This window comes from Scyliorhinus torazame, chromosome 26 (assembly GCF_047496885.1).
Source record: "Scyliorhinus torazame isolate Kashiwa2021f chromosome 26, sScyTor2.1, whole genome shotgun sequence".
NCBI classification, from domain to species: domain Eukaryota; kingdom Metazoa; phylum Chordata; class Chondrichthyes; order Carcharhiniformes; family Scyliorhinidae; genus Scyliorhinus; species Scyliorhinus torazame.
The window spans coordinates 7,405,349-7,421,639 of NC_092732.1; the positions used below are offsets into that span (position 1 = coordinate 7,405,349).

Below are 16,291 nucleotides of genomic sequence, written 5' to 3' on the forward strand. Positions count from 1 at the left end.
CTACCACTTGTAGAGAGAATAGTTCCAAATGCAACCCTTCTTTCTAAACATACTCTACATCTTCCATCTCTGACATGTTGGTTTCAATCAATACTTCCTGGGTCAAGGAAAAATGGAATCATGGGAAATTTCATACGTCACTCTCCACATCTGTCTCTGACTGTTCAGGGCCTGTTTACACCATCTGGCTCAACAGTGTGAATGGAACTTACCCGTTTGTCGCTCTTTTCGCCCCTGTCTTTGTGTTGTCTCGCTCAAACTGAAACTGAACAAGGACAAGAAGTATTAATGAAGTGTTAGGTCATCCAAATCCTGGACCAGGTCCCAGAAATAGCTGAGAAAACAATTAATTGTACAGCCGTTTTAGATTCATCTTCAAATATCGAACAGAATGTCAACATGAAGCATTGAAGTCAGAGTCGGGTTTGAACTGGACTTCACACAATACTAAACACAAAGAGAGTGTCCGTGATGTAGTTTGCAAATGTCTCAGTCACTTACTTTTCATTTTGGCTTTTGTTGTCCCATTTTCCTGAAAGGAGGAACTATAATTAGCAAAATAAAATCAGGAGAAGATAATAACATTGGATACGCAATCATGGCAATGTCCCTCATGAACAGGATTCCTCACCTGATCTGCCGCCTTTACAAATCCAAATGGGAAGTAGAATCAACAAGAGAACCAGAACCGCCAGGACAGCGATGAAAGCGGGAAGGGCCCAATGGCACCATCCTGCAGAGACAACACAATTAAAATCTTCTTCTCTGTCTCATCCTTATCGCCTGGCATTCTCAGTTGGGAAACGGAACTCAGTTAAAAAATCGAAACCTGAACCTTGGGAGGGAAAGGGGGAAAGTAAACCCCGGGAAACAGATAGCGACACCTGAAATGGAATCAAAGAATTTATAGTGCAGAAGGAGGCCATTCGGCCCATCGAGATTGCATCTGCCCTTGGAAAGAGCACCCTTCAGCTTATCCCTTTAACCCAGTTACCCCACCTAACCGTTTTGGACACGATGGACAATTTAGCATGGCCAATCCACCTAACCTGAACATCTTTGGACTGTGGGAGGAAACCGGAGCACCCGGAGGAAACCCACGCAGACACGGGGAGAACGTGCAGACTCCACACAGACAGTGGCCCAAGCCGGGAATCGAAACTGGAACCGTGGAGCTGTGAAGCAACAGTGCTAACCACTGTGCTACTGTGCCGCCTTTTGATTTCGTTCTGTAGAAGTGTTGTGAAAAAGTAACTATGTTAAAGGTGTTGGAAATATCTCCAAATAAGAAAATGGCTAGAGTATTCGAGTGCACAACGTTAGACCATGGAAATGATCTATCTGGCAGGCCTGTCAGTCTTGTTCCACACTCACAGTGCATCAGTTTGTATGATGCAAACAGCACCTGATGTCATAGTGGAAAACGGAGCCAGTGAATGATGCTGCCCTTTGTCCTCGTGTCAACTCTGAAAGTTCTATCCAAATTGGGTCAATCTCCCTCAGCTTTCCCTCATAGACCTGTACATTGCTCCCTATTAAATATTTCTGCAGATCCCCTTCTGAAAGTAACTAGTAAATATGATTTTGCTGCGTGTTCCAGATTTCATGAACTTTCAGTGTAAATCACACTCTCCAAAGATCCGCAGTTTTTGCTGATTATCTTCAATCTGTGTCCCCTTGATTGCTCACCTCCTGCCATTGTACACTGTTCCTATTAGCTGCTCCATCGAAACGTTCTGGTTTTGATCGCCGCCTCGATCATTTCTCTTCTTAACCTTCTCTTCTGTAAGAACAGGAGTCCAAGCTTCTCCAGTCTCTCCACATTAACTGAAGTGGCCAGTTCCCAACAAATCTCCCCGGCTCTCTCGGTAGACTTGTGACTTCCACCCCTAAAAAGCTGTGTGCAGCTGATCACAATACTGTGAACGTGACCAGCCAATGCTTTCTGGCGCATCAACACATCGCCCTTGCTTTTAAACTCGATTCCTCAATTTAAAAATTCAATGATTCCGGATGTCTTCCAGCATTAATTTATCTTCCCATTTTCATCTCCAAACATTACTCAATCAGAGAATAATTGCAGCACAGAAGGAGGCCATTCAGCCCACCAACTCTCTGCTACCTCTCGACAGCAACAGCACGCTTTATTCCACTCGCCTGCAATTCGTCTTCACCCTCTCCATTCTTCCATTTCTCACCATTCTCCAAGTCCCTTTCGAACGCCACGATTGAACTGCTTCAACCACAGTCTCAGGCAGTATGTTCCAATGATGAACATTCGGTGTACAGAAGGGTCCTCCATCTTGTTGCAGTTCATTCCTTTCCCAACCACAGCACATTTGTACAGACCTGCCCTCCATCCTTCGGTCACCGGGTACTGATTTTCACTCTGTACTCAGCCCAGATCCCTCCTGATCTGTAACCACCACTATCAAATATCTGCTCAAACTTCTCTTCTCCGAGGAGAACAGCATCAGTGTCTATCGGTAATGCACGGGAATTAATTTTCCCGCCCTTGATACCATTGCCTTGATACTTTTCTGCACTGTCTCTAATACATTCTCCAGACAATCTGGTGCCCAGATAGGACGTAATACTTCAGTTGATGCTGAACCAGAGATTTGTTAATGTTCATCACACCTCCCTTCTTGTTCTACTTTCTGCCCTATTGCTAATGTCAAGGCCTTTGCATGCATTAGTAATCGCCCTGCCCCTGTCAATGGTTTGTGACAATAAAGCTCCGATTCCCTGCCCAAGTAAAACCTGTGCGATATACGTGGAATAATTTCTGAAAATGACATATCTGTGAAGTGCTAGACCCAGAGATTAATGTTCGAAAAGATTGTAGGTCTCAGGAAGCAGCATTCAAACAATAAAACAGATGTTCACGGATGATGGGTTCTGGAAAATGAGACTCAGAGAAAATAAATGAATGTCTCATAAAACAAGTCATTTTTAGACAACGATTTCCACTTTTGTCTGGTTTCTGCTTGTACAGACCATCCAGCATAGAAATGACCACAAGTCCATTCCAAAGTCTACCCCGTAAAAAGGGTGGTTGTTGCACATTCAATAACTTCGAAAAGGGAAAACAGATTCTAGTTTAAAGGGAAAATGCGACAGAGCTATCGGGGTAAAAATTGGAGAGCATTTGTTCTTATTTAACAGGCTTCAGAGTCTTATCTTCCAGCTAATCATTCTTATTGATTATAACTTGAATTCAAACCATCATTGTGAAGATCGCCAACTCACCTGTCCTTGTCTCTGCTGATTTGGGGAACGACACGCTCGTTGTCCATTTTTTGATTCGAGACCCCAGTTGAACAATACAAGTACAGACAGCGCCTCTAGTCCAGAGTTCCATCGACACCATGATCTGACTGGTGATGCTGTAGGTCCCGTCCTCCGCCATTGTACCGGGATAGCTCGATCCCTCGGTTAACAGGCCGGAAATATTCCAGAAAATAGCAATCCGGTTAGAAGAAAGTCCACTGACCAAACACACCAAGGGGACGGTTTCACTCGAATTCTCCTCACCCTGTGGCACAAATATAAGCACCGCCGTCTTGTTGGTGGAACTGTCTGGACGCAGATTGACACATATTCAACGATTGATTCACACAAAATTATAATACTGTGCATGATCAGCATTCATTTCAATTGTTCTCTTACCTCCAACTAGTAATGTAGCTGCTTTCTGGAACGGTGCATAGCTATCCATATCAGCACAGTAGAAGGAACCCGAGTCAATCGCCTGAACATTGCGGATTTCCAGAATCAGTACTTGTTTGCTGTTGCCTTTTTTAGAAATGAACTTACAATCGGCCCAATTACAGGATAAAATTTCGATTGCTTTCGGGGCTTCCACTCCTTGTTTATACCAGCCATAGCTAGACACCAATTCCACTTCGTAAATGCAATGACAGGTTAATTCCACCATCTGCCCGACTTCAGCGGTCATTGGGAAGGGCTTTTGCGACAAAGAGGTCTCGGAGTCTGTAACCAGAGAGATTATTGTTACCTTATCAGTGATTATTGACAGATTGGAAACATCCGCTTTGAAACGCTTCAGCTATAATTAGAGAACAATCTCTTTGTAGTTTTACAGAGTTTTTGGTGAGACTTATTCTTCAATTTATTTCTGTTTTGGTGTATAGGAGGAAGCAGTAAACATATTGACACTATCTGATGAAATCCCTTCACCTGATCACTGGATCACATTTTTATCTCAGGAAACAATCATTCTCGCATTTTACTGAACGAAGGTAATTCCGGTTAAATTTCCCACCGCCGTTTACTCACCGTAACTCCGCAGAACCAGGAAAATGAGTATCAGGGTGAAATGTTCCTTTGCCATCTTGAGCCGGAGCCTGCTCCCCGTTTCGCTCTCACTCGCATGTTACTGTGGCCGGAGTGGCCGCAGACTGACCCGAGCTCAGGGCCAGGTCCGCTGGCAACGATGACGATCTGTGCTCGGGAAAGTATGACACCATTCTGTGAACAGTGTCTTGGTGAATGTGACGTTCATTTGCGCTGCCGTCACCGGCTGGGTGTCACAGCTGACAAGGAACAGAAGAGCTCACAACAATCTGATTGGCTGTGGTTCAGAGGGCGGGGCAGAATAATAACTGCAATAATATGCTGAATATAGCAGTTGGTAATTAACTCAATTTGATCCATCCCAGATTGTCATTGGGATGATGTTGCTGATCCAACTTATAAGACATCTACCAATCCGCCCCTCAGCCTTGTCTTCGCCAGGTAATCAATCCCCAGCCTGTTCCCTATTTCTAGTTATTTATGACATTTCGGCCCAGCTCTCGTTCTTGTAAATCGTGTTTGCTCCATTGCCAATATCCTTTTTGTAATTTGCGGGGGGAGGGGGGCAGAAATTTGCAATTAGTACAAGTTTTCCAAACAAGGACCCATATATAAAAACAATTCAACAGAATTAGAATCATTTTCCTCTGTAGCCTTCTATGTGTTTTTCTCGGGAATATCACCAACAAGATCATGGAAATGGGCGTTTCTTTGGAATTATTCACACATCGAATAAACCAATCTTTTGAGTAGCAACAGGGACAGACCAAAACCCTGGGCCTCTCTTCAACTGGGTTGGATTTCGATTCTGAGCCGCATTCACCCTCGCACATTCTGCTGTTGAGTGAGTGGCTTCTCTTTCAAATAAAATTTCGAGCAGAAACGACTTGCATTCCGTCTTCCCAAAGAGTTAAGTTAAAAGCATTTCCCCTCTGGGTAAAATAGTCGACAACATTATTAAACGGTGAACAGGGAAGATACTCGAGTGAATTTAGCCTGCATGCCATCTGTTCATAAAGCCGCGAATAAAGGTTTGTGGTGATCGACATTCCCAATTCAATGCCCCACATTTTCCGAAAGATAGGCCTCAGGAAATATTTGGAAATCATTATCAGTCGAAATTCAGTACATGCCGGGCAGAGAACATGTCTTAGAAGCTGCAATATGGAAATACATTAGTGGAGAGAAATTAAGAGTGAAATTTGTACCATGTATTTCTTTCGAAATACAAAGATTTGCATTTATCTTGTGATGAAAGCAAGCGGTCACCAATTTATATTCGTTCGTTCATAGGATGTGATCATCGCTGGTCAGGGCAGCATTAATTGTCCATCCCTAACTGTCTCTACATTATGAGAGGAATAGATAGGGTGGCAACTCAGAGTCTTTCCCCAAGGGTTAACTTGCCAATGACAAGGGGCCACAGGTTAAAGGTGAGAGGAGTTTTGTTTAATGGCGATGTGCGGAGTAGGTTTATCATGCAGAGAGCGGTGGGTGCCTGGAACTCGCGGCGATAGGATGTGGTGAAATCAGGCATCTTAACACCATTTAAGAGACATCTGGATGGATAGATGAAGAAGGGGAAATAGAGGGATACGACTAAGGACAGCAGCTTTTTTAGTTTGGGCATCATGGTCAGAACCGTGGAGGGCCGAAGGGCCTGACCGATTATGGTGTCTTGTTCCCATCTCCCTTCTTGTGTTGCCCTGTTCTCTGTGTCGATATTGCACAGTGCGATCCCAGTAAGATGAAGGCATTGTGCACTTGTGAATAAAGTTGGGGATCAGTTAATTTTATTCAAATCCCGGTAAGGGCAGAGAAAAAGGAAATCAGTATAACATTAATAAACACACTGTTACTGAGCATGATTGTACACCAGCCTGTTCTCTGTTTAGTTGAATCCACTCTGGGCGGTAACCCCAGAGTGTCTGCAGTTTCACATTGAATGCCAGTGTGTGACCTCTGAAGGCAGTTCTGTGGGTGAAGCGCCTCAACTGTAAAAACATGAAAACCACAGAGAGCTTTTGGCTCGAACATATTTTCCATCTCAAGCAGAGTGGTCACAATCTCGGGTACTGATATCTAGACTTCAACGCGCTTTGGGCTGTGGGCGAGGTATTTTTAACGCTCAAAGCAAACAGCTGCAGTCACCACCAATGCGCCTCGTTGCTGCCAGACCCGCTCTCTGCTGCAAGTTCTACTCCCCCGCTCCTTCGCCATGCAAGGCCAAGCATTTCTGCAGAAAAGGTCAAAGTCTGAGTACAGCTAATTTCGTAACTCATGCTGCCAGTGATTCCTGCCACCAGACAACAACAGGAATGTATTTCTCTCTTGTCTCCCACCTTCCATTCCTCACCATTCTGCTGAAGATTCCGTTACCTGGGTTCCTGAGGAGTCTTGCAGAGAAGTTTCAGCACGGATTTTCCTGCTTTGAGTTCTGAATTGGGTCATGTTTCCTCTGAGATATTCCCATGAAGAATCATTTGACCCAGCAGCAGTTACTAATTGTTTTCTCTCTGTCAGGATTGTACATTTTCATCCATTGCCGGAACTGCCTGGATGATCAGGCCTAGAATATTCATGCTCATTTGGATTTGGAATTAATATTGAGGCTAATCGGGTGAACATTGATGATTAACACCGATATTTTACTGAACGTATGTTTAATGTCCATTACTTAAAGTACTAATTGCGTTTATTATTTGAGAAAACCGAATTGACAGACCCCACAGTGACAACCCAGTAAGTAAAGTGTTTTTAAAGCTCATCACTGACATCAGTATGGAAATAGTCCAAATCGGGAAGGGGCCACACTGGGCCTGGTATTGGGGAATGATCCCGGCCAGGTGCTTGAAGTTTCAGTCAGTGATTACTTTGGGAATAGCGATCACAATTCCGTAAGTTTTAGAATACTCCTGGACAAAGACGAGAGTGGTCCTAAAGGAAGAGTGCTAAATTGGGGAAAGGCCAAGTATAACCAAATTCGGCAGGAGCTCGGGAATGTCGACTGGGAGCAGCTGTTTAAGGGTAAATCCACACTTGAAATTTGGGATTCTTTTAAGGAAAGGATGATCAGAGTGCAGGACAGAAATGTCCCTGTGAAAATGAGGGATAGAAATGGCAAGATTAAGGAACCATGGATGACGGGTGGCATTGTGAGACTAGCTAAGATGAAAAAGGAAGCAGACATACGATCTAGTCAACTTAAAACTGATGAAGTTTTGGAGGAATATCGGGAAAGTAGGATAAATCTCAAACGCGCAATAACGAGGGCTAATAGGGGTCATGGAATATATTTGGCTAACAGTGTTAAGGAAAATCCCAAAGCCTTTTATTCGTATATAAGGAGCAAGAGGGTAACTATGGAAAAATTGGCCGACTCAAAGACAAAAGAGGGAATTTATGCGTGGAGTCAGAGGAAATGGGTGAGATTCTTAATGAGTACTTTGCATCGGTATTCATCAAGGAGAGGAACATGACGGATGTTGAGGCTAGGGATGGATGTCGGCATAAGGAAGGGGGAAGTTTTGGGTATTCTAAAAGGCATTAAGGTGGACAAGTCCCCATGTCCGGATGGGATCTATCCCAGGTTGCTGAGGGAATCGAGGGACGAAATAGCTGGCGCCGTAATAGATATCTTTGCAGCATCCTTGAGCACGGGTGAGGTTCCGGAGGACTGGAGAATTGCTAAAGTTGTCCCTTTGTTTAAGAAGGGCAGCAGGGATAATCCAGGGAATTATAGACCTGTGAGCTTGACGTCAGTGGTAGGCAAACTGTTGGAAAATATACTGAGGGATAGGATCTATTCACACTTGGAAGAAAATAGACGTATCAGTGATAGGCAGCATAGTTTTGTACAGGGAAGGTCTTGTCTTTGAAACCTAATTGAATTATTTGAGGAAGTGACAAAGTTAATTGATGAGGGAAGGGCTGTCGTATACATGGTCTTCAATTAGGCGTTTGATAAAGTTTCCCATGGCAGGTTGATGGAAAACGTGAAGTCGCATGGGATTCAGGGAGTACAAGCTAGATGGATAAAGAACTGGCTGGGCAACAAGAGACAGAGAGTTCTGGTGGAAGGGAGTTTCTCAAAATGGAGAAAGGTGACCAGTGGTGTTCCACAGGGATCCGTGCTCGGAACACTGTTGTTTGTGATATACATAATTGTTCTGGACGAAGGTACAGGTGGTCTGATTAGCAAGTTTGCAGATGATACTAAGATTGGTGCAGTTGCAGATAGCGAGGGGGACTGTCAATGAATACAGTAAAATATAGATAGTTTGGCGAGTTGGGCAGAGAAATGGCAGATTGAGTTTAATCCAGGCAAATGCGAGGTGATGCATTTTGGAAGAACCAATTCCAGAGCGGACTAAACGGTTAATGGAAGTGTCCTGGGGAAAATTGGTGCACAGAGGGAACTGGGAGTCCAGGATAATTGTACCCTGAAGGTGGCAACGCAGGTCGATCGTATTCAAGAAGGCAGACAGCATGCTTGCCTTCATCGGACGGGGTATTGAGTACAGGAGTCGGCAGGTCATGTTACATTTGTAGAAGACTTTCGTTAGACCACATTTGGAATACTGCGTGCAGTTCTGGTCGCCACATTACGAGAATGATGTGGATGCTTTAGAGAGGGTGCAGAGGAGTTTCACCAGGATGTTGCCTGGCATAGATTATCATAGAATTTACAGTGCAGAAGGAGGCCATTCAGCCCATCGAGTCTGCACCGGCTCTTGGAAAGAGCACCCTACCCAAGGTCAACACATCTATCCTATCCCCATAACCCAGTAACCCCACCCAACACTAAGGGCAATTTTGGACACTAAGGGCAATTTATCATGGCCAATCCACCTACCTGCACATCTTTGGACTGTGGGAGGAAGCCGGAGCACCCGGAGTAAACCAACGCACACACGGAGAGGATGTGCAGACTCCGCACAGACATTGACCCAAGCCGGAATTGAACCTGGGACCCTGGAGCTGTGAAGCAATTGTGCTATCCACAATGCTACCGTGCTGCCCATGGAGGGTGCTAGCTATGAAGACAGGTTAATATTGTTTTCGTTGGAAAGGCGGAGCTTCAGGGGCGACCTGATTGAGGTCTACAAAATTATGAGAGGTATGGACAGGGTGGACAGCAAGAAGCTTTTTCCAAGAGTGGTGGTGTCAATTGCAAAGGGTCACGATTTCAAGGTGAGAGGTGGAAAGGTTAAGGGAGATGTGCGTGGAAATTGTTTTACGTAGAGGGTGGTGGGTGCCTGGAACGCTTTGCCAGCGGAGGTGTTAGAGGCGGGCACTATAGCGTCATTTAAGATGTATCTAGATAGATATATGAACGGGAGGGGAACAAAGGGAAGTAGATCCTTGGAAAATAGGCGACAGTTGTAGATAGAGGATCGGGATCGGCGCAGGCTGGGAGGGCCGAAGGACCTGTTCCTGTGCTGTAATGTTCTTTGTTTTTTTCAACTTTGTGTTCTCACTGTATTTATAACTGTTTCAGAAATCAGTTCATTCCCAAAGCCATAACCATGGTATTGATGCTTTAAATTTCCCACGTTCCTTCATGTTTTATTCTGAGATGAATTCATAATGCCGAATGGCTTTACTGAACTGAGCAGAGACTAAATGGCCAGAGCAAATTGCAACACGAAGAGGCCATTCGGCCCCTCGAGCTGCTCTGCTATACACCAAGATCATCGCTGACCTGATTGTTGATTTTATCTCCATCCTCCTGTCTGCCTCCCTACAACCTTGTCCTCCATTGTTAATTCAACCCGCTCTAATTCAGCCTTGACTATATTCAATGACCCCCGCCACACTCCTCTGTGTGAATGGGAATTTCAAACACCAGTGAGCAACTGAGAGTAGACATTGATCTTCGTCCCCCTCTTACTGCGGAAACTGTGTTCCCTACTTCACTATTCCCTCACCAGAGGACGCATCTTTCCAACATTTACTGTGGTCATCGTTTCGGAATTCTATCTGTTTTAAGGACGAAAATACGAAGAAGGACCAGGAATGCGCTATTCCTCCTCGCGACTCTGCTTCACAATTTAACCAGACCATGTCTGATCTGATAGTAACCTCAGTCAGCATACGGCCTGCTCCCGATCACCTCTCAACTCCCTGCTTACCAAGAACATACCAATCTCTGCCTTAAAAAGTTTCAAAGTTACTCCTTCAACCGCCATTGAAAGGATGGAAGTTATCAAGATTCACGACCCTCTCAGAGTAAATAAATTATTCTAATTATCCTTTTAAACGGACGACCCATTATTTTTAAACAGTGAGCCCCAATTCTACATTTTCCTACAAGAGAAAACATCTTCTCCACATCCACCTTTTCAATACCCTTCTGGATCTGATATATTTCAATAAAGTCGCCTCTTGCTCTTTCAACTCTAGCGGATATGATACATGTTACCATTTCAACTTACCCTCATGGGACAAATTCCGGGCATTATTCTAATGCATTTCTGTGAATGACTTCCAACGCATTTACATCCTTCCTTAACTAAAGTGACCAATGTTGTCCAGAGTATACCAAATGTGGTATCGCTCGTACAACTGAAGTGTAAACTCCCTCTTTTCTCATTGAATACTCCTCTCAGTAAATGAAAACGTTCTGTTAGATTTCCCAATTACTTGCTCTGCCTGCACACTGTGATTCATTCGCCAGGACACCCAGATGTATCGCACCTCAGAGATTTGCAATCTCTCATCATCTTGGTCATGTGTTCTTCTTTTCTTCCTGCTCCCAAACTGGATCAATTCACATTGTCCCCACATTATTCTCTAACTAACAGATCTTTGCCTAACCCCTTAACTTCTCTATATTTGTCGTTGCCTCCATTTGTCAACTTCACAACTTTCCTTCCTAACATATCTTTGAGTTGTCAATAATTTTGGCAACCACCCTTCCAAACATTTCATCCGAGTCATTTGTATCAATTGCAAACAGTCGAGGTCCCAGTACAGTTCCCTTTGACAACCACCTTACATCTTGCCAACGTGTTCTGCCGAGCCCCTGCTTCCTTTTATCCAACCAATTGTCTACACTTACCAACATGTTACCCAAAAGCATCAGTTTTGTTATTTATTTAATTTCGGTAATACCGTGTGGTCTCACTTTACCAAAACACTTCTCAAAGTATCTCACCAACCTTTTTATCCACAGCTCATGATACTTGTCCAAAAACAATCTATAACTCGGTTAAACTTGATTTATCTTGCACAAAACATGTTGACTTTGAATGATTTCATTGAATTGATCTAACTGTCATTCTTCACCGTCTTTAAGAATAACTTCGAATGATTTCCCCATATAAATGTTCAGTCAACTGGCCTATATTTCGTACTTTCTGTCTCACATCCTTGTTGAATTAAAGAGTCACGTTGCCTATCTTCCAAGGTAATTGAATGTACGGGGTTTGGGAAAATTAAAAACAATACTGCAATTCTCTCACTGGACACACATGTTATGACGGGAGGATACATCCCATCGGAATCGGGGCACTTGTCATCACGCATCTCAAAAAATTTCACCCGTGTCCCTTTGGTGATTGTAATTTTCCGAGGTACTTCTCTCCCACGGCTCGGTAGCACAGTGGTTATCACTGTTGCTTCGCAGCGGCAGGAATCCGATTTTGATCCAGGGCGTGGGTGACTGTCTGAGCGGAGTCTGCGCGTTCCCCCGCCCCCCCCCTCCCCCCCCCCCCCCCCCCCCGTGTCAGCGTGGGTTTCCTCAGGGTGCACCGGTTTCCTCCCACAAGTCCCGAAAGACGTGCTTGTTAGGTGAATTGGACATTCTGAATTCTCCCTCGGTGTACCCGAAAAGGCGCCGGAGTGTGGACACTCGGGAATTTTCACAGTCACTTCATTGCAGTGTTAATGTAATACTACGTGTGACACCAATAAAGATTAATATTATTATTTCCTGGCTTATTGCTGCTTCTTGGATTTAAGTTGTGTATTCGACAGTGAAGGTCAATGCAAAATACCTGTTCGATTCAAGTGCCACTTTCCTATTTTCCATTTCCATTCTGCAGACTCACTTTCTATACGTCAAACACTCACTTTGTTCATTCTTCTTCATCAGATATTGATAAAAATACTTACCATCTGTTTTGTTTTCTCAGAGGCAGGATCTACAGGCACTTACCGAGGCAAGGACTGATGAAGAACAGTCCGCATGGATTTGTGAGTGGAAAATTACGACTCACCAATTTAATTGAAATTCATGAATGGTAACCAACAAGGGCGATGAGGGCACTGAAGTCGACGTTGTCTACATGGACCTTTACAAGGCCTTTGACAAGGTACCGCATGGTAGGATGTTGCATAAGGTTAAATCTCTTGGGATCCACGGTGAAGTAACCAATTGGACACAAAATTGGCTTGACGACAGAGGACAAAGGGTGGTTGCAGAGGTTTCTTTTTCAAACTGTCGGACTCAAACCAGCAGCCTACCTCAGGGATCAGTGCTGGGTCCACGATTTTTTGTTATTTCCATCAATGATTTGGATGAGTGTCCATCGAAGACATAATTCTCTGAACTACAGCATATTCTTCTCACCTGAGATGCCAGTGCAGTTGCCAGTTTTAGTGATGATGGGGATTGGATGCAAATGGAGATTATGTTGACAGGCTCCTCATGCCCTCTGTTAATGACGAGAAATATTCCGTTCAAACTGAAAGTTCGGGCAGGTAAATAATCCAAAAGAAATTCCTAATTGTAACTCCAATCTTGTTGAAACATTAAAGATTCCCAGCAAGCTTCAAAGGGTAGATGCAGAGAGAATGATCCCCCTCATGGGGGAATCCAGGAAAGGAGTCATAGTTTCATAATAGGCTGTTTAAGATGGGGGATTAGGAGAACGATCTCATCTCGGCAGGGTTCAGTGTTTGACTTCTCTTCCCCAGTGAACAGTGGAGGTCGGTTCATGGAATATACTCAGGGCTGAGTTAGTCAGATTTTATATCGACAAGGTAGTCAAGGGCAATGGGGCCACGGGCTTGAAAATTATATGGAGCACACAGTCAGGTCAGTCATGTTTGTATTGAAGGACGGAGCAGACTCGAGGTCCCCAGTGAGCAAGTCCTCTCTTATTTCTTTTGGTCGTTTAATATTTGGTATTTTCAAATAATTATTGAGAGGGTAACTGTTGATTGACTCCAAAAGATTGCGCTTAATTGGAAAATATTGAAATATCTATTCCACGGGCATGGTATTAGGGGAGACCTTTTGACACAGAGTTAGATACAGTTAGTGGGTTCAGTTACTCGCGTTTCAATGTAGGAACTATTCCTGGAGTTATATCATAGATCATAGAATTTACAGTGCAGAAGATGGCCATTAAAAAAAATAGATTTAGAGTACCCAATTCTTTTTTTGTACCAATTATGGATCAATTTAGCCTGGCCAATCCACCCATGATTGGGTGAGGGACGAGACCCACAAAGACGGAAGAATGTGCAAACTCCACATGGACAGTAACCCAGGGCCGGGATTGAACTCTGGTCCTGGAGCTGTGATAGATCAGTGTTATCCGCTGTGCACCCTACATAAGGCCACACATCCAGGCTACCCACGTAACCCTACCTAACCTTTTGAATACTAAGAGTAAAATTGGCATGGCCAATGCACCAAACCTGCACAGCTTTGGACGGTGGGACAAAACTGCAGCACCCAGAGGAAACCACACTGACACTGGAGAAAGTGCAAACTCCACACAGAGAATCACCCGATGCCGGAAATGAACCCAGGTCCCTGGAGTTGTGAGGGATCAGTGCTAACCACTGTGCCAGCGTGCCGTGTGAAACAACGTACTGTATTTTGTACTTAGAATTAATGCACAATGGACTGAAGTTTGTTGCCTGGAAATGCTCCTGTTTAGCTGAATACTCACCGATCAGCGGCATACTTGAGTCCACATCATGAAGAGAATGAAGAGGTGTGGCAGCATTATCCTGACAGTTAAGTTAAAGACTCAAAATGCACAATGCTGTCATGCGACTAATCATTTAGGATCGGCTTGGGGAGTCAAATCATTTTTACGCCATTTCGTCATGGGCAGCATGGCCCAGTTAAATATGGAAAGCAGGGAAACCCATACAACCCAGTGTTAGGGGCCATGGCTTAGAAACTCCAAAATGTATTCTGATGTTCACCTGACCTCCAGCCGTTATGTTGAATTGGGCTAGGATGAGCCTTCACTGCAGTTGTGATTCATCAGTCTTCCTGGACACTTCAGTCAAAACAAGTTTTAGTCTGAGATTGTAGCGAACATTTACATATATTAAAACACAGCAATATTATTTTTATCAATTACAACCGTAAAGACACCACACACGACAGTAATCTATGTATAGCACTTAATGATTTCCCCCTTAGTTGTTCCAATTCAATACCAAAATCCAATTAATCCAAAACCCCTTTACAAGGACGTGGGCCAGCACACTGTATTCTCACTAGACAGGACTGTTCTGATCCAGTTTAGCGAGCAGTTCAAACTCCTTCTGGAAAACAACTACGTCTTTCAAATTACCAATGCAGTTTGCCACACGCAATGTGGTTTTCACTGGAACAGCTTTTTAAACTGAAAACAGAGAAAACACGTGTTCTTCCTTCTGTAGCCCAAAGCAGTCAAACTGAAACGGAAACTCCTTCTCACCTCACAGCCACAGCCCAATGTGCTGCGAGTCACATGATAAGAAACCTTTCTTAAATGGACACTCACATGCCACTAGTCTCAGCAAGATACCACCGGAACCATGGCACAGAACCCCTTCCAGAAATTTACTAGGCATCATGTGAGGCCTACAGGGCACAAGGAGGACATTTGTCTCAACGGGTCTGCACGGACCCTTCGAAAAATCACTTACTCAATTCCCCGTCCTCCAAGGCCTCTTTTCCGTGACGTAATCTGCACATCACTGGACACTAAGAGGCAATCTCGCATGGCCAATCCACTTCATCCACACGTCTTTTGAGCACCCGGAGAATACCTACGCAGACACGGGGAGAACGTACACAACAGCCCACAGACGGTCATCCCAGGCCGGAATTGAACCCGGGTCCCTGGCACCGTGATGCTGCAGTGTTAATTGGAGGGTGGCTAATGTAACTCCTCGATTTAAAAATGGAGTTATAGAGAAAGTAGACAGCTAAACAGAAATTATAAACAATAAGCCTGACGTCATTCGTGTGGAAAATGCTAGAATCCATTATGAAAAATGAAACATGAAATGAAAATCGCTTATTGTCACAAGTAGGCTTCAAATGAAGTTACTGTGAAAAGCCACTGGTCGCCACATTGCGGCGCCTATTCGTGGAGGCCAGTACGGGAATTGAACCGTGCTGCTGGCCTGCCTTGGTCTGCTTTCAAAGCCAGCTCTTTAGCCCTGTGCTAAAGCAAATCAAAGATTTAATTGCAGAGCACTTCGAAAACAGTGGCCGGATCGTTGATAATCAGCATGGATTCATGAAGGCGAAATCGAGCTTGACAAATCTATTGGAAATCTTCGAGGATGCAACTAATATAATTGATGAATGGGGTCAATTGGATGTGGTATATTTGGACTTTCAGAAGGCTTTGACAAAGTCCTGCATAAAATATTAGTGTGTAAAATGAAAGCACATTGGATTGGGGTTAGTGTATTCAGATGCACAGAAAACTGGGTTGCAAACTGGACACAAGAGTAGGAATTAACGGGTCTTTTTCCAAATGGCAGGCAGTGACTAGTGGTATACCACAGGGGTCAGTGCTAGGCCCCAGCTATTCACAATATATATTAATGATTTTGATGATGGAACAAAACGTCATGCCATCAAATTTGCAGATGACAAGTTGAGTGGAAGTGTGAGCTGGGAGGAGGATGCGGAGATTCTTCATTGTGATTTGGACACGTTGAGTGAGTGGGCAAATGAATGACACATGCAGTATAATTTGGAGACATGCGAGATTATGCA

General features: G+C 44.1%; 1 long non-coding RNA gene across 1 annotated transcript; it reads right to left on the minus strand.

Annotated features, from left to right (window-relative positions):
- Positions 1–212: 212 nt before the first annotated feature.
- Positions 213–703, minus strand: LOC140403046 (uncharacterized). Its single transcript, XR_011938222.1, has 3 exons — positions 632–703; positions 502–532; positions 213–265 (listed from the first exon to the last, which is right to left on the minus strand). It is a non-coding gene; the product is annotated as an uncharacterized lncRNA (long non-coding RNA).
- Between the last annotated feature and the right edge of the window lie 15,588 nt (positions 704–16,291).